Source organism: Plecotus auritus (genome assembly GCF_963455305.1).
Source record: "Plecotus auritus genome assembly, chromosome: 3".
NCBI lineage: Eukaryota > Metazoa > Chordata > Mammalia > Chiroptera > Vespertilionidae > Plecotus > Plecotus auritus.
This window is the reverse complement of record NC_137772.1, coordinates 155,979,490-156,002,859: the sequence shown is the minus strand read 5'-3', so window position 1 is coordinate 156,002,859 and position 23,370 is coordinate 155,979,490.

The following is a 23,370-nucleotide window of genomic DNA, read 5'->3' as shown; positions in this document are numbered from 1 at the left end:
GATGAGTGAGTCAACTTAGTTTTTTATATATATAGAATAAACTTGCTTAATTAGTCCTGCTTTCTGATTTAGCTAAACTTTTTCCAGCCCAGTTAAGCACCCCAACTTCTCTTTGAGGTAATTGTTAGCAACACAGCCGTAAATATCAACACGAAGCAGATTATTATTGTAGATCATGCAGGGAGAACAAAGGGTAAAATATTTAACTACAGCAGTGTTTGACTACACTCAAATGAAAAGAAAATAGTATTCTACCAAGTCTCCTATCTACCTACTCCAGGACTTCTTTGAGGATCAAATGAGATGAGGCATGGGAAAACTCTTCACAGATATTTGGTTAAAGTGTAAAATGTTTCTACCTGGCTCTAAAGAAAGTCATGTTCCTGGGCTGAAGAAATTGCAAGGAGGCTAGGGAGAGGAAGCCAGGTGTTTCTACGTGATGTCATTACTCGGTGCCCACAGTGACCGTTTCTGGGCTGGGCTGGGCTATAGGCTGCATTTTGTGCCATGGGATCTTGGCAGCATTGGCTGAGATTTGGTGGGCTGTTGCTCTGGGGTGGTGGCGGGGCCTGTGTCCCATTTGGGGGAAGCTGAGTGTTGCTTTGTCAGCGCCAGGTCTGTGATGTTGTTTCTTTGTAAATGGCCAGTGCGTGTCACAGCAGCTCCTGTGTTGAGCGTCTGCCCCCTGGTGGTCAGTGCACATCATACCGACCATTCGGATGGTCAGAGGGACATTTAGCAAATTAACTTTTTATATATATAGATTGCCAGTGTGTGTCATATGTACTGGCCAGTTGGTCAGTCAGACGGATGGACGGTTGGTCACTTACTAGCCTTTTATATATATAGATAGTTGACATATATTAGTTTCAGATGTACAACACAGTATATTTATATACCTTACAAAGTGATCACCATGATAAGTCTAGTAATCATCCATCACTGTCCAATGTTACTACAATATGATTGACTATATTCCTGATGCCAGACATTATATCTCTGTGACTTATTAATTTTCTAACTGGAAGTTTGTATATCTTAATCCCCTTCATCTTTTTGCCCATTTTTCTTGCCCCCTTCCCTCTTGAAAAATCAATTTATTCTCTGTATGTTTATTCACTGTTTTTTTTTAAATTAAATTTTTATTGTTGAAAGTATTACATTTGTCCCCCTTTTTCCCCATTGACCTTTCCCAGCCCTTCCCCACCCCCCAGCCCAGACCTTCACCCCCCTATTGTCTGTGTCCATTGGTTATGCTTATATACATACAAGTTCTTTGGTTGATCTCTTACCCCCGCAACCCCTGCCCAGCCTCCCCTGAGAGGAAGGGAGAGGGAGAGAGAGATAGAAACATTGATGAGAGAGAAACATTGTTAATCAGCTGCCTCCTGTATTCCCCAAAGTTATCTTCTTCCTAAAGAACATGCTCAAGTATGTTTTTAATAAGACCCTATGAGTAATAAATTTTATTTCTTCGATTTAAAAAAAAACAAGACAGAGAATGTGTTTCAAATTACAATATCTACTCAAAGGGAGACAGTTTTCATATCTGGGAAAATAAAGTTTACTCAGAGGAGTTATCTACTAATTTAAGTAAAATAGAAGGAATAAGAAGTAAGACAAATAAATCATAAAATAGCATGTAAACAAGTGTTGACTTATAACCTGTATTTTTGAAGACCCTATCCTAAAGAGTGATTATGAAATTTTTAATGGGTGTCTACAATATTGAATTACAGACAAAATATCTACCTAGTAAATACTAGTATATTAAGTTTTGAAAAATGTACTAAAATATGAATTGTTTGAGTATTCCTGTGGCTACAAAAAATTATATGCAATCTGTGTTACTGGTTATAATGTTCTATGTGATCAAGCTTACTTATTGTGGAATTTATACATTTTCAATTTGGCTTTTTTTTGTCCTTTGGTGTAGCACTTTCTGAGATGAATATGTTAAAATTCTCACAATTATTGATTCAGTTATTTATCTTTCCAAAATTTTCAGTGACTTAAAAAATATACACCTTTCAAGGCTACATACATACATATATCCTTACTTCCGACAGCTCATTACTCCAACAAACATGTCAAACACCTATCATGTGTGAGGCACTTCACTGAGTGAAGTGACAAGCACAAAGGATTTGTTCCTTGCCCTTAGGGGATTTGCAGTCAAGTAAGTCACTGGAACAGCCATGAAATAATTTTGATTCAGAGCATCCTATTCACACTTCCTCCTTTGTACTCTATTGGCACATCTTCTTTGTAATACCTGCTTGCCACTTGTACATGTTGTTTTTGTCCCCTTACAATGTATGTCTCTTAGCATGTACAGCTCCTGTCACTCTCTTATTTTTTAAAAAAGTCTTTATTTGTAGCAAGAACACTTAATATGAGATTTACCCTGTGGACAATTTTTTAAGTTTACAATCCAGTATTGTTAACTATAGGCACAATATTGTATAGCAGATTATTCGTATTGTGTAACTGAAATGTGCTTGTTGATTAGAAATTTCCCATTACCCCTCCCCCTAGACCCTGATAACCACTATTCTACTCTCTGATTATATGAATTTGATTAATTTAGTTGCCTCATATAAGTGGAATGATTCAATATTTGTTTTTCTATGACAGGATTGTTTTGCTTAGCATAATGTTTTTAAGGCTCATCCATGCAGGATTTCCTTCTTTTTAAAGGCTGAGCAATATTTCATTGTATGTATTTACTACATTTTCATTGTCCATTATTCATTAATTGACATTTAGGTTGTTTCCACATTTCGCCTATAGTGCTGCAATGAACTTTGGGGTGATGATAACCAGTTTGCGATCCTGATTTCAGTTCTTTCGGATAAATACCCAGAAGTGAGAAAACTGCATCAAATGGTAGTTCTAGTTTAATATCTTGACAATTCTGCATACTTTTTTGCATAGCAGCTGCACCATTTTGCATTCCCATCAACAGTGTAACTCTATTTGATTTTTAAAACATGAATGTGCTGTTACAGGAATTACAGAGGATAAAAGAGCATTGCTGGGTTGCCAAGAATAGTGAAAATGCTATTTGAAGTGAGTTACTCTTTGTTTTTAACTCAAATCCTCTTTCCTCAGGTGTCCTTTCAAACCTTTTGATCACCTTGAAATATCTTTTCTCAAGAACACATCAGCTCCAAGGGAAGGGCTAAATGTTTTCGTCATCCTCCATGTCTTTTGAATCCAATGTGTTTTCCATTGAAAAAAGCAAAACTTTCACCTGATATAGCTGAGAAAACCTGTTTGTGTGGGCTGCCTCTAGCAGTTCAGTGTTACCTTGGCTAGGCTGCTGCCAACACCCACGGACCCCCGTCATTGCTATTCTCAGCAGCACACATCCCACTTTTATTTAAATAGCAAAAAGGTTGGAGCTAGAAAAGAGAACAATATCCAGTTTGGCATTTAAAGTAAGCATTATAAACATAGACTGAAGAGGTTGTAGAAAGGTGTGAGGTTGGGGTCCTGATGAGAGAGGAGATAAGAACCATGCCATGATTGACCGTTAGAAGGTGCCCTGCAGATCATTAGCTCTACTCTCCTCACCTTAGAGATAAGGAAACTGACATTCAGGTTGATGAAGTGACTTGGTTAAATTAGCAGCAGATCTGTAACTGCATCCTAGGGCCATGTTCTTCCTGCCATATTTAACTGCACTTCCTGTGTATTTCAGTCAATGATAGTGTGCTGGTACAATATTTTTCTATAGATCTGGATTTTGTAAGTGGAAAAAAATTATTTGATAACATGGAGACATTTGCTAAGACTTCTTCCCATACCTAGTGTGATGGCTAATTTTATGTATTAACTTGGTGGAACATTGTGCCAGATATGTAGTCAAACATTATTCTGGATGTTTCTGTGAGGGTGTTTTGGATGAGATTAACATTTAAATTGGTGGACTTTGAGTGAAGTAGGTTGCCATTCATAATGTGGATGGGCTCATCCAATCAGTTGCAGGCCCAATTGAACAAAAGACCAACAACCACCTTCTCCTCTCCTGAGCAAGAGGAAATTCTGCCAGCAGACGGCCTTTGAACTTGAACTGCACTATTAGCTTCTCATGGGTCTCCAGTGTGATAGCTCGCTTTGCAGTTTTAAACTTGTCAGTCTATAACTGGGTCAGCCAATTCCTTAAAATAAATTTCTTAATATACACACACATTCTATTGGTTCTATTACTCTGGAGAACTCGGACAGACACTTAGTAAAATTTTTGTTCCTTTAATCCAGTATTTGGACATTAAATATTTGTATGCAGAACATATTGTCTAATATTTTGGGTCACCATGTGCTACTATATCTCTCTCTAATGCTCTGCAGACACAAAGATACTTCTCTTTTATTTTGGTACTAAAAGAAAACCTTTAGACCTTATGCTCTTGTTTCTTCCTCAGTATTGAAGATCATTTCATAATAGAATCCTGATGTTTCTTTGTCAAATTCTGAGAGCAGTGCTGTTGGCTCTACCTGGTGAAGGGTGAGGCACGTTTTTGGCTTATGTGCCAGAGAAGGCAAGAAAGCAAGCACACAGTAACTCAGTTTTCATCCTTTCTCTGAAAAACGGGTAATTATTCTGCTGTCAAGCCCTCCATTCGGCTTTCCTTAGACATTCCCAGGGCCCTACATACTCTTCCTTCATATTGGTCAGGACACTTTCAGTCATAAATGCAGCAACCCTGCTTAAACTAGTAACTCCAAGAATAGCACTTGCTTTTGTGATAAAGTTTGAGGGAAGTTATGGGGTAGGTGAATTCAGAGCCTCAAATATTGTCATCAAGACCCAGTTTCTCCCCATCTCATTGCTTGGCTTTGTGTGTTCATGCCATTTTCGGGCTAACTTATCCTTCGTATTGGCAAGATGCAGTCAGTAACTCCTAGCTCCCATCCTGTTCAATTGCCACCACAGGAGAAAGGAGAGTGCCTCCCAAGAGTTGTAACAAAGGTCCTGGTCCTGACTCTCATTGGTCAGTTAGGTCATATGTCTGTCCTTGAATATGCTGATTAGCTGACTCCTAGATCATCTGCCCATCTTTATACTGAACTTAGTGCTGGCCTCAATCCACCCACATGTACAAAGAATAGGAAGAGGCAGTTTTCTTAAAGAGAAGGAGAGAATGGATGCCATGTAAACAAAGTAATAGAATATACTGCATCATCCTTGTCAAGTTTAGGCAGCCAGATTGTGTTTGACAGGTGGGTAAAGAACTGTGGAGAGGAGAACTAAGGAGCTCAGTCTTGCATAGTTCAATACTTTTTAATCTTTAAAAAATTTAATGTATTTTTTAGCTTTATTAAAGTATAATTCACAAATAAAGTTGAAATATATTTAAAGTGTGCAATGTGATGAGCTGATATACCTATACATTATACATATACACACATATATACAAGTATATATATATATGTGTGTGTGTCTATATATAAGTCTGTGTGGAATATCTTGTGGTTCTGGATAGTTGAGTTCTGGAAACAGTGAAAGAAGACTAAGCTAGAGAGCCTCCTCAATATTTTAGGAAAAAATTACATTTCCTGGAAGGTTTTAAAGTTCTAGAATGGAGGTTTTGAATACAGTTAGTCTCTCCTTACCTTATAGTGCCATTTTCTCATTGACTATTTTCTTGTCAGCTCCTGGTCTTTCTCTTTTAGTCTTTTGTTGTAATTTTCAGAATGACATGTGAACTGTGTCCAGCATGGCCAGTAGTGAACCTGAGGAGGGGTGGTGAAGGATTAAAGAAAACAGACAAGAGAATATAGTTGGGGCCAGGTGGATCACTGCACCTGGATGAGGACACAGTGACCCCGCGCATAAGCCAAATCTTCATTTTATAGTCAGATCACACAAAGCAAAACAAGGGAGTGGTCAAGATATTTACAATGTTCTTGTGAGTTTCAAATCTACTTCTTTCCTGTTATTCCAATTCTCTGAACTCTATCAAGCTTTGTTTTGGCAGCACTTACTGTGCCTCCTGCAGCCCACATCCCTCAGCTACCTAGGACCACAAGGTTGGACTATAAGGTCAAGCTTACATACACCATAGCCTTTGGCTATAATTGTGCTGGGAGGGCTTTGCCCTCCAAGCTGGGACTTGTATGTGGCTTTGCCACAAGAGGACTGTGCCCTCTCATCAGTCTGAGGCTTGATCATGTCTAAATGTTGTAGCCACTCTCCACAGACATGTAGAAAGTACGCTCCATGAAGAAAGGGCTTTGGTCCTTTTGCTCATTGTTATACGTCTTGGGCCTAGAAGAGTACCAGGCCATGATAGGCAGGCCATGATAGGCAGCCAAGCATATTTGTTGAGTAAATGACTTGATAAATTACATGTTATTTTATATTTGGTCTCATCATGGATTGGTATAATGTCATGGTAATGAATTCTGCTTTGTTTACTGTGCTCTTTGTAATGACTTTTCCACTTGATTTTTTTTACATTAAAATTTTAATTTGAGATCATTGTAGATTGATAAGTACATGTCAAAAATAATAGAGAAATCTCATGTATTCTTTATCTTGTTTTCCCCCAAGGTAACATCTTGGAAAGCAATAGTATAATATCACAACCAAGATATTGAGATGTTGACACTGATATAGTTGATCTGGGCGACCGTGTGTGTGTGTGTGTGTGTGTGTGTTAATTTGTTTCATGTCACAAATTCTTCCTATCAAATATACGTGCTGTTTTGAAACATGACTTTGCTGTTCCTAAATCCAGAGGTAAAGTCTCTCGTTCCATCCTCTTGAATCTGGGCCAAGCCGCCAGAAGTTACCTTGTGTGAGTCCTAGTGCCCCGGCCTCAAATGGCTTCACATCTTTTACCGTCTCTCTCTTGCTATGTTTCCTGAGACCCGCATTTGAAGAAGATGGCCTAGTCTACTAGAGGATGAGAAACAATGAGGAAGCAAGTTGAGGTACCCCACCAACCAATAGCTAGAACCAACTGCCAGAAATGTGAGTGAGTCCTGCCTACTATCTCTCTAAATGCATGAGTAAGCTCAGGTGAAACCGACAGAATTGTGAGAAATAATTATTGGTGCTTTAATTTTTGGAATATTTGTTACATATTAGAGGGTAACTGAGATAGCAGCAGCTCACACTGAGAGTCTTTGGATATAAATACTCAGATTTTATTCTTGACTTATGATATGGTAACTAGCAGGTGAAGATCAGCTATGTGTACCTTCAGTTTTTCCCCCTTCAATACATTACCTGATGGATGTTTTTTAATAAATTCTTTATTGCTTAAAGTATTACATATGGTATTACATATGTCTCCTTTTCTCCGCATTGATCTTTCCCTGGCCACCCCCCCATAGTTGTTTTTATCTTGTCATGTTTCTACTCAGTTATATAACAAGAAAACCTGATTAATAACAGCCTTAGTTCATCTCCCTTTTTTGTTAGCATGCAGAATTTTTAGTGGATCTGACAAAGCAATTTAATTGTTTCATGTAGATATAGGCCCAAATCTGGTTTTCTAGGTTAATATTTATGTAGACTCAAATCTAGCCAAATAGATGTTTCAGTAGAAAAATCCACATTACCATATTGTAAGATAAGTACTGAAACCCAGAGTTCAGACTCAAGAAGACAATTCAAAGACTGTTTATGTTTCTGAATAAACATTCAGTTCATATCACTCTCACTTTGTTAATACCAATGATAAATCTTTAGATATGGTCTGAAAGGATACATTATTTTAGAAATCCCAAGAAAGTATCTGGACATATAGAGTTTTTAATAGCTAGTGAAAATATAAATGCGTTAATATTTACTGGTTCTTTACAGCATTTATCTCTTAGATATATTAAAGATTAATAAAATAATCTAGTGAGTAGATCTCTCTTTTCATAGTGGTGAAGAAATTAGTCTGAAGTTAGACTCCTGGGTTTAAAGTTAATTATATCATTTACTGTATATATAACTGTAGGACCTTGGGTTGCTTAATCTCCTTTTACCTCAGTTCCTATATCTGGAAAATGGATGATAATAGTATCTATCTCAGTTTGTTATGAAAATTAAATGGGAAAATACTCAATCCCTACCAGACACTAATCACTCAAGTTTCACTTAATACTATACCTCCTTTTTACTTCTTCGCCTCTGATTGCTACCATAATAACCCTTTATTCTCTCCTTTGTTGACTACTAATATGGACTGCCTTATTCCTGGCTTGTCATAATGCTGGGACTCTGAACATTTAACACAAAGCTAACAACTTGTTGCCTGGTTCAAGCTTGTGATTGTTACAGTTAATGGATGTTTATGATGAGATCAGCCAGGTGCAGAATGGGAGAAACTCCATAGGTTCAAATGGATTACCATGGTATGTTTGTTGTTGTTCCTACTAATTTCTTTTTCCTAGATATCCCTCTACTTTCCCTGAGGAAGCGGATAAATAAATAAAGATTTATGAAAATTTCTGCCTCGTAGTCCCTTTGGGATCACGTGAAGAATAGTCCCTTTGTAAAGGAAATTACCTCGTGGCTGTACTGACCTCTCCAAGACATATTGCAATCATGACCTGTTCATTCCACCTAAGTTCAAGGCTTGTTTCCATTTGTTGAATTATAGGCTGGGTTATTGACCCCTCTCACATACATGGTAGGGTTGTATCAGCCTGGGAATTGATGACAGCTCAGTTCTTAACAAGATTCCTCATTCTTTCTTCTGAATAGCCATGATTCTTTCTGGCTGCTCAATTCATCACAAGGTACATACATTCTGGGTCTTCTGCATGCAAATAAAGCAGCATGGGATGTATCCAAATTCAAAAGTAAATGAAGGGTAAAATGGTATGCTGGTGTGACTGCAGTTTGACTAATTTGGATCTATTTGCTCTCCATCATTTCTGTGGCAGCTTAGCCATACCAAAGTGGATTCTGTGAAGCTGATTGAATCACAGCATCTAGGAGTTTAATAAGCTGCTGAACTGTAAATACTGACCTGAGGAATTTTGCATGGCTAATGAAGTCGGAGTTTAGTGTCATGATTATATTGCACAGCTTTCCTGAACACAGCCAATAAATGTTTACAAATCCATTTTATCTACTCAGTTTGCCCGCTCACAATATAGGTGGGGTGATTCTATTTCAATAAATACTTAGCTCTTTCAGGGAGAATGACATAAAGGGAATGAAGCAGTAGACACAGGATGAGTGTCTGCGCTGAGCCCGGGTTTTAAAGATGGTTGATGAACAGTTCTTAAAGTACTCTGTTTGGTGATTACGATATCGTCTTTATGAGCAAGGAGCTTTCTGCCAGTAAGTGTTACAAGGAATTTCGGTTCTGAAAAAAACAGAGGAGAGTGGGGAAAAGAGAATACAAATGCTTTGTGCTATGAATGCTAGATCTTTCCACCTGAAATCTGTAAATACAATATAGATTTTCCTGGCATTGAGTTTGACTTGGCAGATCCTTCATCCCATTGATCTTGAGGGTAATAATATTTATCATAGTGTATTCCTTTATTAGAAGCAAAAATACCTTTGACTGAAGAGATGTTCCAATTATTCATGTCCCTTTGTTATTGTGATATTATATCTATGTTTGCTTTGTCTGACTGTTTTGGTGAAAAGAGAACAGACTGAGAAAAATGTGGAATTTGAAATGGTACAGCGTGAATACCCTAGAAAATGAGACATGCACACGTAATTTTTTTTTTACTTTGAATTAGAGTCAAAGTTCATTTTCAAACTAAACACATAATTAGCTATAATGACAGCCTATTTTGTTTAGATCATTTAAAATTTCAAAGTGTGTTGCCAAATGCACAGACTCTTTCTTTTCATGTCTTCTCCTGTGTGAATCTTCACTTAAAGCAAGGACCTCCATGATGGAGCAGAGGGAATCTTTATGAAGCAGAAATCAAGCATAATGAACACAATTTGGAACTTGGAGACTTGGTGCAAATTATGCTTTTCATAGCCCTCAGGTATATTTAGATAGCTGGACATGCTTAACTCACATCCTGGGTGCTAGGCAGTTTGGGTGCCCCACCTCCCCCCAGATAACAGCAGGGCTCTGAGTAAGGCATTCGGAGAGGGACAGAGTGATAACTTGAGCTCAGTTGCCTCAAAGGAGCTTTCTCTAGGGCAGACAGGTTCAGTCATCCAGGGACTTCCCCAAATGTGGCAGAAGGGTCACAAGAAATGCCAATAATTTGATGGGCCTATTGAATACTCAAATAACTTGACTGTCTTTGAGAATGGAACCTGATTGTTGGACCTGACTCTGGTGGGCCATCTGATTCTATGTCAGACTAACACTAATCCTAACCTAAATTTAATTATTTATGCCACTAAATTCCAATCTTGAACTTTAACTAGTTCAGCTGACAACAGGCAGCTCATGGGATACCAGGAAGTGTGGTTAGAGATTGAATTTATTGGCAAAAGCTTTGGAAGTTTATGGGGAGGAGAAGGGAAGACCATGGGGAGTCACTGTCACTGTGGAATTCTCCAAATTACAAAGTTTAGAAAATGCTCCTGTGGAGGAGGCCACCAGGCTAAGAAATTAGGCAAATCCCAGGGTATCATGAATTGTGGAATCATTGTCCAGATCCCCTTTTAGGGAAAGGCTTGTTGCCTTAGCTGGTGGGAGTGCTCTCAACAGAGCCTGCAGGCATCGTCTCAGCAGTAGAGGACTCACTGCCTTGCCTAAGGCTGCCTTCTTGGGCAGCCCATATCTGACTGATCTAGACTTGAACTTTTGGCCCAACACAGGACAACTCTAGCTTCTGATCTCTCTTTGACATTGACCTGCTTTACCATGTGACTTCTTCCTCTTTCTAGTCCTTCTTTCTTCTCCCTCTTTCCAAATGTGCTACCTGCGCACTGAATTCCATCTTAGAATCAGCTTCCCAGAGAGCCCAACTTGAGTCACTATGTGGACATTAGGGTCCAATTGAAAATACAGCTAGAGTTTAATGAGGAAGCATGAAAGTGCCCAGATTTGAAAGGTGAAGAAGGTAGAAATTAAATCCTTTGCTCACAGATCCTTTGCTACAGTATCTGTGTCAGGTACAGTTTTAAAAAGCATTTTATCTTAGAGAAGTATCACACTAAAATGTCACTAAAGAATTATCTTTTTCAATAAATTCATGCAGAAGTCTACCACTTATAGGAATCCCACTTTAGGGGAGAGAGTTAAGAAGGCCCCAACCTGTCGCAGGGAAAAAAGACCAGGGTGGCCGAAGGGAGCTAGGCATTAATAGCAGTAGAAATAAAAGACAAGGTCTACAGCATCCCCTGTCTGAAGCCCTGTTATGTGATTTCCATTTATGGTGAATCCTGTGGTTGGAGAAGTTCTTACAGTCATAAAGAAGAGAAGCATCTATTTTTCTGTTTCCACAGTCTCTACTCCTCTATTAAAGAAATATTATTTGCAGGCTGGTCTTTCCCACTAGAGTGTAAGTTCTCTAAGGGCATCATCTTAGTTTGGATTGCCCTGGAAACAGAGCAGTGAATAAAGATTTAAATGCAAGTAGTCCTCCCCACTACCCTGGGAGATACAGAGAACTCTGACAGGAAGTGAAAAAGTATAGAACAAAGAAGAGGAGGCAAATTAAATGTCTATTATTAAGTTGGTTATAGTGGGCCACTCATGTGTCTTAACATAATGCCCCTCATGTGTCAAAGGCCCTGGGGTATTTATGCACCCTCTCCTGTTATTCACTGGCTGAGGGGTATGGAGGACAGAGCTATGGGAAGCTGAGGAGGCACAGGGAGGTGTTAATTCCCTGGAAATTCTGGCCTATTGTCCTCTGGAAGAGCCACTTTTTAGCAGAACTCCAGGCTCAGGGATATAGATACCAGCAGATGGAAATTGGAGCACAACAAATTGGTGAAGTCCAAAATATCTGGGTGTTGGGGAGAAGCTGACAATGGCTGTCAAGCATGAATTATATTATCCTATATAATAAAAGCCCAGTGACTGAATGGCAGAACTACAGGAATGACCGGAACAATTGCGGCCCCTCGCCCCGGACAGGCTCCGCCTCTGATCGGCCCCCATCGGGGCGGGCTGACTGGACTCCACCAGTGCATAAATTCGTGCACCAGGCCTCTAGTTCATTATATTTCCCCTGACCTGCTCTGTGCCTGGTATATAGTGTGTGCTCAGTTGTTGTTTTTTGAATTCCTTAAAGATGAGACCAAGCTCAGCTATGTGGTCCTTGTGGGTCAGGGTCTAAGACGACAGCCAGCTGGAGAAGATGAATGTGCTGTGGCTCAGGCCATCTCTTGTGTCTGGAAGAGAGAATGAAGAGGGCCAAGCACACTTAGGCTCAGTTCTTAAAGATTAATGCAATACTTGGATTCCCTGATAAGCTTTAAATTAAAGTTGGAAATTGCCTAATGCAATTCACAAAGGTGCATACACAAGGAGGGAGAAAAAATTCTGATTACGGTTTTATTTGCTGACAATCCTTAACAATTTATGTTCAAGTGCTATTTTGCTAATTAATGGCTGCTCAAGAAATGCCATGTGTCAGCAATGAATCACTTAATTTGGTTGCTCTTCAATGGTATATGGATAATGAACAAGGACAAGTCATATAATTAAAGCTGAAAATAGCCTGGCTGTGGGACAAAGGCCTGTCAATAGGAAAAAAAGATATTATATTTGCCAGTATCCACACCAGGCTAACAGTTATACTAGTTAAAAGCATAAGAGGGAACTTTATTGACAAATAAAACTCAATAACCAAGGCACAGAGGACAGGTAGCATTAGCTTCAGGAATATTTGGGACCAGGAAGTAGAGTCCCATCCAAATTCCCACTTGCCATCCCTCATCTATGCATCTCTCTGTGCTTCCTTCATTCTCTCACACTAGCTTTTACATGGGTTTGGGGTCATGACTTTTGGTAGCTTTGGGCTCCCAGCTAACACCTCTGTGCCAGACAGGGAGAGGGCTCTTCTCCACTCACACTTAAAGTACTTCAAGGAAGAGCTAACTGGCCATGAGAGACATTGACCCAGGAAGTGGACCCCAGTCTTTAGAGACCTTCCTGGAAGAAGGGAGGTGCCGCGTGGATGAACAAGACAACAAATTGTTAAGTATAAACAGCACTACAAGTGAGTTTCCAGGTAAACAGTCTCAATTAAAACTGCCATTGTAATTCTGAGAAGGAGAAGAGGATGGTTCAAGTGTTTGGGGAGGTGGGACTTGAACTGGAATGTGATGAATGGGTAAATAAGAGAGTAAAGGGCATTTTAGATAAGTGATGCTAAATAAATAAGGCACATTCAGGATTGAATGTAGGGCATCGAGGAGACTGGTCTTGTAGGAGCAGAGCTGGTCTGTGCTTGGGAGTAGAAGGGAAAATGTAGAAGAGAGATTCTGGACAGCTATGAATGTTAGGCAGGAAAACTACAATAGTTTGAGCTAGAGAGTAATTTGATAATAATAATAATGGTAATAATAGCAAATACTTCTATAGCACTTACTCTGTCTGGGTCAAGGACTATTTTAAGTGCTTTATATAATATAGTGTTTAGATAACCTGTTAGGTACACTTATTCTTCTCTTTTTGCAGTGGAGGAAACTGAGGCACAGGCCTTATATGTTCAAGGTCATGTAACTAATGAGTGGTAGTCTGGCTCCAAAGCCTGTGCTTTCACTGCTATGCTACACCATTTAAAAATAATACATCTTAAGCTTAACATTTAATAACACTAGCTATTTATAAAATGTTTTAACACTACAAAGCACTATTACTTAGATTAATTCATTTCCATTTCATAACAATCCTGTGAATTCAGTAAAATAGGTATTTATTTCTACCTCCATTTTAATTTTGAGGCCATTGAAATACATCTCTCTCATCCCGTGCAATTTCTCTAAATTCACATGACTGTTGAGACTCTAGCTCAGACTAGAGTTCAGAGCTCCTGAGTCTAGCTGGTGTTTTTGCTTCATTGCCTGAACATTAATGTATTTTGGGTAGACGACATTATAATGAAGGCATGGCAGGAACCAGGGGTGCACAGATGATCCAGGAGGCTGCTGGGGACATCCAGTGGAGAGGTGGTAAGAGCCTGTTATAGTAATTCTGTTTACTTTGCAAATCAGAAGGCCAAAATTTTGTAATTTAAAAAATTAAACTGTGTTTATATTTCAATAAAAATTTATGAAAAATTAAACTCAATGTCTTCTGATTTTCTCAAAGAAAAACCCAATCATATGCAAATTTTTGTTGAGGAAAGACCATTTATAATATTGAAATTGCCTACTTTAAAAAGTTGAACATTGCAAACCTAAGATTTAAATCAATGAGTGTGAAAGATACTAAAAAATATTTTTCAGTTTTTAATTAATTTTAATTTAAAAAGGCAAATAAAAGGAAAAATCAAAAGTAAAGAAAAGAGGTGAGTCAAAAGGAAATGTACGTTGAGAGAATAACAATGGGAGAAAGACATGAGAGGAAGGCAGGATGAATGAGATTATATATGTGAAAGAAAATAGCACAGACCCTGGTGCACACTCTATCTATCTGTCTATCATCTATCAATCTAAGCTCAGTACATTTTGAGACGTGCCTTGGCCTGCAAAATTCCAAGAAAATGACTTTTGTCATGTTTTTTAAAAATATATGTTTTTATTGATTTCAGAGAGGAAGGGAGAGGAAGAGATAGAAACATCAATGATGAGAGAGATTCATTGATCAGTTGCCTCCTGCATGCCCCCCAGTGGGGATTGAGCCTGCAACCCGGGCATGTGCCCTTGACCTGAATTGAGCCCGGGACCCTTCAGTCCATACGTCAATGCTCTATCCACTGAGCCAAACAAGCTAGGGTGACTTTTGAAATGTTGATTCCTCAGAGATGTTTGCTTATTTGAACCCTGAGTATTTATAGGTCCTAATCTTTTTTAAAAAAATATATTTTATTGATTTTTTACAGAGAGGAAGGGAGAGGGATAGAGAGTTAGAAACATCAGTGAGAGAGAAACATCGATCAGCTGCCTCTTGCACACCCCCTACTGGGGATGTGCTCGCAGCCAAGGTACATGTCCTTGACCGGAATCGAACCTGGGACTCTTCAGTCCGCAGGCCGACGTTCTATCCACTGAGCCAAACCAGTCAGGGCTATAGATCCTAATCTTAATATGATAGGCAGAAGGAGCCAATATAATAGACATTTATAGGATAGCACATTGTGAAAACATCGATAATTTATTCACTAATTAATTAATTCATTCAGAAAACCTCTTCCATTTTCCATATACTATCCTAGGTGGTCCTGGTCCTCACTGAACTCTCAGTTTAGCAGAGAGAAAACTTCAGGTGTGTAGCCCTATAGAAGATACTTCTGATGTGTTATGTCATCAACCCAAAGGTATCATCTTCTCCAAATATCAGATGAGGAACCTGAGATTTGAGCCTACAAAATGAAACTTGAATTTTTAAAGATCTACTCAGAGAAATATTACTTTGACCAGAGGCCTGGTGCACAAAATTTGTGCATGGGAAGGGGATGTCCCTCAGCCCAGCTTGCACCCTCTCCAATCAGGGACCCCTTTGGGGATGTCCAACTGCCGGTTTAGGCCCAATCCCTGCGGGTATTGCGCCTAAACCGGCAGTTGGACATCCCTCTCACAATCTGGGACCACTGGCTCCTAACGGCTAGCCTGCCTGCCAGCCTGATTGGCACCTAACTACTCCCCTGCCAGCCTGTTCACCCCCAACTTCCCTCCCCTGCCGTCCTGATCACCCCTTAACTGCTTGCTCTCCCCTTGCCGGCCTGATCACACCCCTAACTGCTTGCTCCCCTACCAGCCTGATTGCCCCTAACTGCTTGCTCCCCTGCTGGCCTGATCACCCCTAACTGACTGTGCCTCGGCCTCTGCCACTGTGGCTTTATCCAGAAGGAAGTCAGACATTTGGAAGATGTCCAGTCGACCCATTCTAATTAGCATATTACCCTTTTATTAGTATAGATACTGTAAAGAATCAAGGCAGGTGCTGGAACTGGTCTGTTTGTATATTCACTATTCACATTATGAGTTTTGGCTAAAAGAATATAGTTGTAGCTATTATAATTCATTCTGCCATTTTCCAAAGCATTCTTGAACTGAGTTGCTTTTTAGTCAGAAAAAATTATGAAATTTAAGCAAGGGCAACAGTAAATTTGGTATCATCTTTCAAAAATGTGATGGTCCAACCATATACTATCCCCACAAATTTTCTTGCAATGTGTTGGTTTTTCTCTTTAAACTTTATTTTTATTGTAATACTATTACAGATGCCCCCATTTTGACTACCATTATCCTCCTTCACCCAACCCCCGCTTGTCTCTGGCCATTACCACACTGTTGTCTGCATCCATGGGCTGTGCATATATGTTCTTTGGCTAATCTCTTCACCTTCTTTCATCCAGTCCCCTCTACCTCCTCCCCTCTGACAACTGTCAGTCCATTCCATGTATCCATGCCTTGTTTCTATTTTGTTCATTAGTTTATTTTGTTTGTTGGATTGCACATATAAGTGAGATCATACGGTATTTGTCTTTTTCTGACTGGCTTATTTCTTTTTCTTTTTTCCATTTTTTAAAAATAAATCTTTATTGTTCAAATTATTACAGGTGTTCCTCTCCCTCTCCCATAACTCCCCTCCACCTGATTCCCCACCCCACCCCATGCCCTTACCCCCCCGCCACTGTCTTTATTCATAGGTGTAAGATTTTTGTCTAATCTCTTCCCTCACCCCTCATACCCCCTTCCCCCTGAGAATTGTCAGTCCGCTCCCTTTCTATGTCCCTGATTCTATTATATTCATCAGTCCATTCTATTCATCAGATTTTTTATTCACTTGATTTTTAGATTCACTTGTTGGTAGGTATGTATTTGTTGTCATTTTGTTGTTCATAATTTTTATCTTTACCTTTTTCTTCTTCTTCCTCTTCTTAAAGAATATCCTTCAGCATTTCATATAATCCTGGTTTGGTGGTGATGAACTCCTTTAGCTTTTTCTTGTCTGTGAAGCTCTTTATCTGACCTTCAACTCTGAATGATAGCTTTGCTGGGTAGAGTAATCTTGGTTGTAGGTTCTTAATGTTCATCACTTTGAATATTTCTTGCCACTCCCTTCTGGCCTGCATAGTTTCTGTTGAGAAATCAGCTGACAGTCGTATGGGTACTCCCTTGTAGGTAACTAACTGTTTTTCTCTTGCTGCTTTCAAGATTCTCTCTTTGTCTTTTGCCCCTGGCATTTTAATTATGATGTGTCTTGGTGTGGCCCTCTTTGGATTCCTTTTGTTTGGGGTTCTCTGCGCTTCCTGGACTTGTAAGTCTATTTCTTTCACCAGGTAGGGAAAGTTTTCTGTCATTATTTCTTCTAATAGGTTTTCAATATTTTGCTCTCTCTCTTCTTCTGGCACCCCAATAATTTGGATGTTGGTACGCTTAAAGTTGTCCCAGAGGCTCCTTACACTATCTTCATATTTTTGGATTCTTTTTTCTTTTTGTTTTTCTGGTTGGGTGTTTTTTGTTTCCTCATATTTCAGATCTTTGGTTTGATTCTTGGGGTCCTTTGATCTACAGTTGAATTTCTGTATATTCTTTATTTTAGACAGTGTATACTTAATTTCTGACTGGTCCTTTTCCATTTTTTTGGCATTCTCATTAAGGTCCTTGAAGGTCTCACTAAGCTCCTCAGAGGTCTCATCAAGTTTCTTGGCGGTTTTTAGAAGATTCTTGAGTAACCTTATAAATGTGGTTTTGAACTCTATGTCCAGTAGTTTGCTTTCCTCCATTTCTTTCATTCGTGACATGTTTCTCTGTCTCCGCATTTGGCTGCTTCCCTGTGTTGATGGAGTGGTTTTCTGTGGTAGGTGACCAGTGGTTCAGCCTATCACCTGAGGTGGACATTCTTGGTGCACCCCTTTGTGGGCTGAGTGCAAAGTCTTGGTATAGATAAGCCTTGATTGCTGTTGGTACACTTGGAGGAATTGACCTCTAGGCCAATTGGCTATGAGGACCCGCTGTGTCTATAATGGAAGAACTGCTGTGCTGGAGACACGCTTATGGGGCAGGACTTGCTTCAGTGGGGCTTTGGTGCTCACTGAGTCTGCCTCTTGAATGTGTCACTTATGGATGTGAGTAGTTGAAATCTGGTGTTGTCTCACACTGACCACTAGATACACTAGCTTCCGGATCTCCAATGGGGTGCAGGTCATCTACTGTCTGAGGCCACCCAGCAGGAGCTACAGCGAGAACTACAGTTTTCTCCTCTTTGCTTGGGGTTTGGAGGTTTTGGAGCTGTCTGACCAGAGCTGCAGTTTGTTAGGTTAAGCTGCGATAGGGCAGACCATTTATATGCAAAAGCTGCTCCGTGGAGCTTGGGTGGGTTTGTAGATTGTGTGGGGTGGGGTCTCAGGGAGTCACTAGGCTAGGGCATGGCAAACAGTGATGGCTGCCAGTCAGCCGTCTCTGCATCTCTGCATTTCCAAGTCCCTGCGTCCCGCGCCCCAGCGCAGTAAACAATGATTGCTGCGCGCACCTCTGCAAGGAAGCCACCCTTACTTTCCAACCCGATGGCAGACAGTCCAGCTTCTCCCCGTAGGAGTTTGGGTCCCTAGTGTCTCCCCAGAAATTGGAGTTCAGAGTAATCGGGAGCTTGTCTCCCTTCGGGATGAAAAAAGCAGTGCACCCAGTTGCCCACTGCCAGCCCGATTTGCACGCCTCCGTACCTCAGCTTTTCAGTGCTTGTGCACGTCTCAATGCTCTTTTCTCTTTCCTTCTAGTTGTAGAACTTCCACTCAGCCAGCTTTTCCGTGGTTCTGGGTGATAGACGTTTTGTTTTTTAGTTGTAGTTTTGAAATTGTTGTGCGAGGCAGCAGTTTAGGTGTTTACCTATGCCACCATCTTGGTTTGGATCCTGGTTTATTTCACTTAGCCTAATAATCTCCTGGCTTCTCCATGCTGTCACAAAAGGTAAGATTTTCTTATTTTTTATGGCCATGTGGCATTCCATTGTGTAAATGTACCGCAGCTGTTTTATCCACTCATCTACTGATGGGCACTTGGGCTGTTTCCTGATCTTGGCTATTGTAAATAACACTGCAATGAGTATAGGGGTTCATATATTCTTTCAAATTGGTGTTTCGGAATTCTTAGGATATGTTCCCAGAAATGAGATCACTGGGTCAAATGGCAGTTCCATTTTTAACTTTTTTTTTTAAATATACTTTATTGATATTTTTACAGAGAGGAAGGGAGAGGAATAGAGAGTTAGAAACATCGATGAGAGAGAAACATTGATCAGCTGCCTCCTGCACACTCCCCACTGGGGATGTGCCCGCAACTAAGGTACATGTGCTTGACCAGAATCGAACCTGGGACCCTTCCATCCACAGGCTGACACTCTATCCACTGAGCCAAACCGGTTAGGGCCCATTTTTAACTTTTTGAGGAAACTCCATACTGCTTTCCACAGTGGTGGCTGCACTAGTGCAGCATTCCCATCAACAGTGCACTAGGTTTCCCTTTTGTCTACATCCTTGCCAGCACTTGTTTGTTGATTTATTGATGGTAGCCATTCTGGCAGGTTGAGGTTTAATTTGCATCTCTGATGATTAGTGACATTGGGAATTTTTTCATATGTCTATTGGCCATCTGTATGTCCTCTTTGGAGAAGTATCTATTTAGGTCCTTTGCCCATTTTTAAATAGGATTATTTGTCTTTTTGGTGTTGAGTTATATAAGTTTTTCTATATATTTTGGAAATTAATCCCTTATCAGATGTATCATTGGCAAATATGTTCTCCCATACAGTGGGTTCCATTTTCATTTTGTTGATGGTTTCTTTTGCTGTGCAGAAGCTTTTTAGTTCAATGTTCCATTTGTTTATCTTTTCCTTTGTTTCCCTTGCCGTAGGAGATATATTGGCAAAAATATTGCTACGAGTGATGTCTGAGATTTTACTGCCTATGTTTTCTTCTAGGATTTTTATGGTTTCATGATTTATGTTTAAGTCTTTTATCCATTTTGAGGTTTTTTTTTTTCCTTGTCTGCAAATAATTTTCAATTATCTTGAGACTGCTTCTTGTGGATAGAAATCTGTCTGCTATTACGAAGTGTTTGGTATCGGTGGAATTTACTTTCTACTGAACTTTGAGAAGCAAAATGCAATAATAACCTAAATATGCGCCAAAATACTTGGGAGCACAGGAAGTGAGAGAAGCCTCCAGGTTAGAGCTGTAAGCCTGTGACTCCATCCTCTGAATTCTTTTGTTGATTAGATGTCGGTAATTTGGTGAACTCACTCTTTCTGAACCCTTCAGAATTTCCAGTGGAACTATCTTCTGTTTTCCTTTCTTCAACAGAGAGTTCTACATTGGGGTAACCCAGAGCTAAATCCTTTGAAAAGGCTCCTGTGGCATTTGGAGATGCAGGATTTTAAACCTCCAAAGCTATTGTGGCTCTTGAATGTCTGATTAAACTGCCAGATATCACAGAGACACTGCAGGCCTGAGAATTATCAATGGCTTTGATAATTTGCTGAGAATTTAAAATAAACTTATTTTAGTGCTTATACATACATGGTTTTGAAATGTGTCATTTAATTAATTGATTGAGGTAAACTTATGCTTCACTGTTTCACTTGTTGACTTGAAGGACTATATACCTGCTTCCTTAAATCTAGATAATCTAATAGTCCAATTTATAACATGACCTTTTGCTCTGCCTGATTTCCTTTGGCTATATTCCAAATTACAAAATTATGACTTCCTGATAAATGCCAGGGGCACTCCAGTGATGGGGTAGCACTAATATTCAGTCGGCTAACTCTGGAAAGTGGTATAACCCCAAACCAGTGAGAAAAAGAAGCGTGATGTATTCAGGAAAACAAGGATGATCGATCATTAACAGGGAAGATACTGGTCTAGGACATAACTATCCACTATAAACTGCTTTTAGTTAAAGCTTTAATTTCAGACCATTGTTTACTTTAGGTCTCTGAGATTGCAAACTGACCATGCAGGCCTTCCCTGAGCTAGTCAGGTTATCATGTGGCCTCCCCGCCCACACACGCACGAAAAAAAATTTTTGTAATTATGTATGGTTGTATGGTGATGGATATTAAACTTACTGTGATAATTTCACAGTATATACAAATATAAATTCATTATATTGTATACTTGAAATTAATATAATGTTATGTCAATTGTAACTCAATAAAAATGATTAAATAAAATATTTTCCTATAACAAAACAAAACAAAACCAAAAACCAAAACAAACAGTAGAACTGATGATGGGAGGGTGATGAAGCTGTTTTTTATCCAAATAGATGGATTTGTAGGAACAAAGTTAGTTAAGAGCTGACAGGCTGAATTTTCTTATTATGGGAAATGCTTAAACAATGACCTTCATCCAGGTAGAAGAGAGAAGAAGAAAGATATGGATGGCTTTCAGTTTTTACAAACATTGACAGAATAGTCAAAATAGAATATGATAGGGCCGATGAACTCAGAGCAGTAATATGTTTTTTTTTTCAGGCTAACATCCTATTTACAAAATGGACAGACGCTGTTTATTTTTGCAAGTAGTTGACTAAGCTAATGTGTCAGCTTCTTCTTTGATGTTTCAGCTTTAAGAAAGTTGCATTAATGGAGGGCAATTATGGTAATTTGAATTAGGAATGGAATTATGGTAATTGAAAACTTCTGCAGTGACAGGTATTTGTGAGACCCCGGTGTTCTGATGCAGTTCAGAACTGCTATTAAGCCCATGGTAATTAGCATTTCCCCCCTGAAATGGCTGAAAGAATAAGGGAACATAAAACAAAATTTGACAGTGTGAGAAGGAAACTGGCAACTACATCAAAACCTGCAGTCAACACAAAGAAACACACACACTGATGGTCCTGGGCTTTTTAAAAATAGAGAATCAGAAGAAAACCTCAGCTTTGTATGGGGGACTGGGGAGGCTCAGCATTTATGTTGTGGGCCTGCAGTAAAAAGCCTTTTGCAACAGAAAGATGAAGCACCGAAAGCCATTCTTGTTTTCTGACTTCCTTTCCAAGACTAATTGTTGTGGAGCGTGCGTAGGCCCCCACATCCAATGCCTTAGAGAGCTACAGCTAATTTGGTAAACCACTCAGTGTTCATGCAGTTTTTCAACAAATGCTTATTGACTACCTACTCTGTGCCAGGTGCTATAGATATAACTAAGACAAGATTTCTCCCCTCACAGAGATTTTCCAGTTGAGTGTGAAATTGAGACCTATTTGGCTCCATCTTAAAGGCAGGGAAGCCTTCTGTTAGATCCAGAGCTACACTGGCTCTCTTCATCCTGGAAGTATTAAAAATGCGATTTTAGCTCTTAATCCCTTAGATTTTGCCTCTGTGTGGCAGTTTCTCCTGAGGGCTCTAAGGATCCTATATAATAAGAGAGGAATATGCTAATTATCTGTTACGCCTTGAGGCATAAATACCAACCACGTAATGACCAGATCATGGATCTGCAGGAGGGTGGGGCAGCGAACTATAAGCTGGCAGTGAAAAGCTACAGGAGGGGGCAGGGCAGCAAGCTATGGGGGGGTTGTGAAAAGGTGGGGGAACTCCAGGAGGGTGGGGCAGTGGGCAGAGAGCTCTATGAGGGCGGGGCAGTGAGCTGCCAGGGGAGAGCTACCAGCAGCAGTGGGCGGGTGGCCAGCTGAGACAAGTGGTAGCAGGCTACTTGTGCACGGATTCATGTGCAGGGCTACTAGTAGTACAATAATAGAGTGCTTATGAATTAAGATTTGCTTGACTATAAAAACTGGATACCTGCCGAAACTGGTTTGGCTCAGTGGATAGAGCGTCGGCCTGCGGACTGAAGGGTCCCGGGTTCGATTCCGGTCAAGGGCATGTACCTTGGTTGCAGGCACATCCCCAGTGGGAGGTGTGCAGGAGGCAGCTGATCGATGTTTCTCTCTCATCGATGTTTCTAGCTTTCTATCCCTCTCCTTTCCTCTCTGTAAAATACCAATAAAATATATTAAAAAAAAACCCAAAAAACAAAAAACCGGATACCTGACTGAAAGTATAGCAGTATGGCTTACTAATCTCACATATAAGTAGGAAATTTCAGAGTTAGATTAGCAGGTCAATGTATCACCAACAGTTCAGGCTTGTACTCTTTCCGATCCATCATTGTCTCTATGTTGGCAATGTCTCCCTCATGGTAATAACATGGCTACTAAAGCGTTAAACTAATGTCTTTACACAATAAAGCTCCAAGCAAGAAAAAAGGGGCAGGAACTAAAATAGTTTTATCTTTAAGGGGAGAAATCATTCCTAGGGGAGAATTGTTTTCCTCCCAGAAACCACTAGGAGACTGCCCTATGTC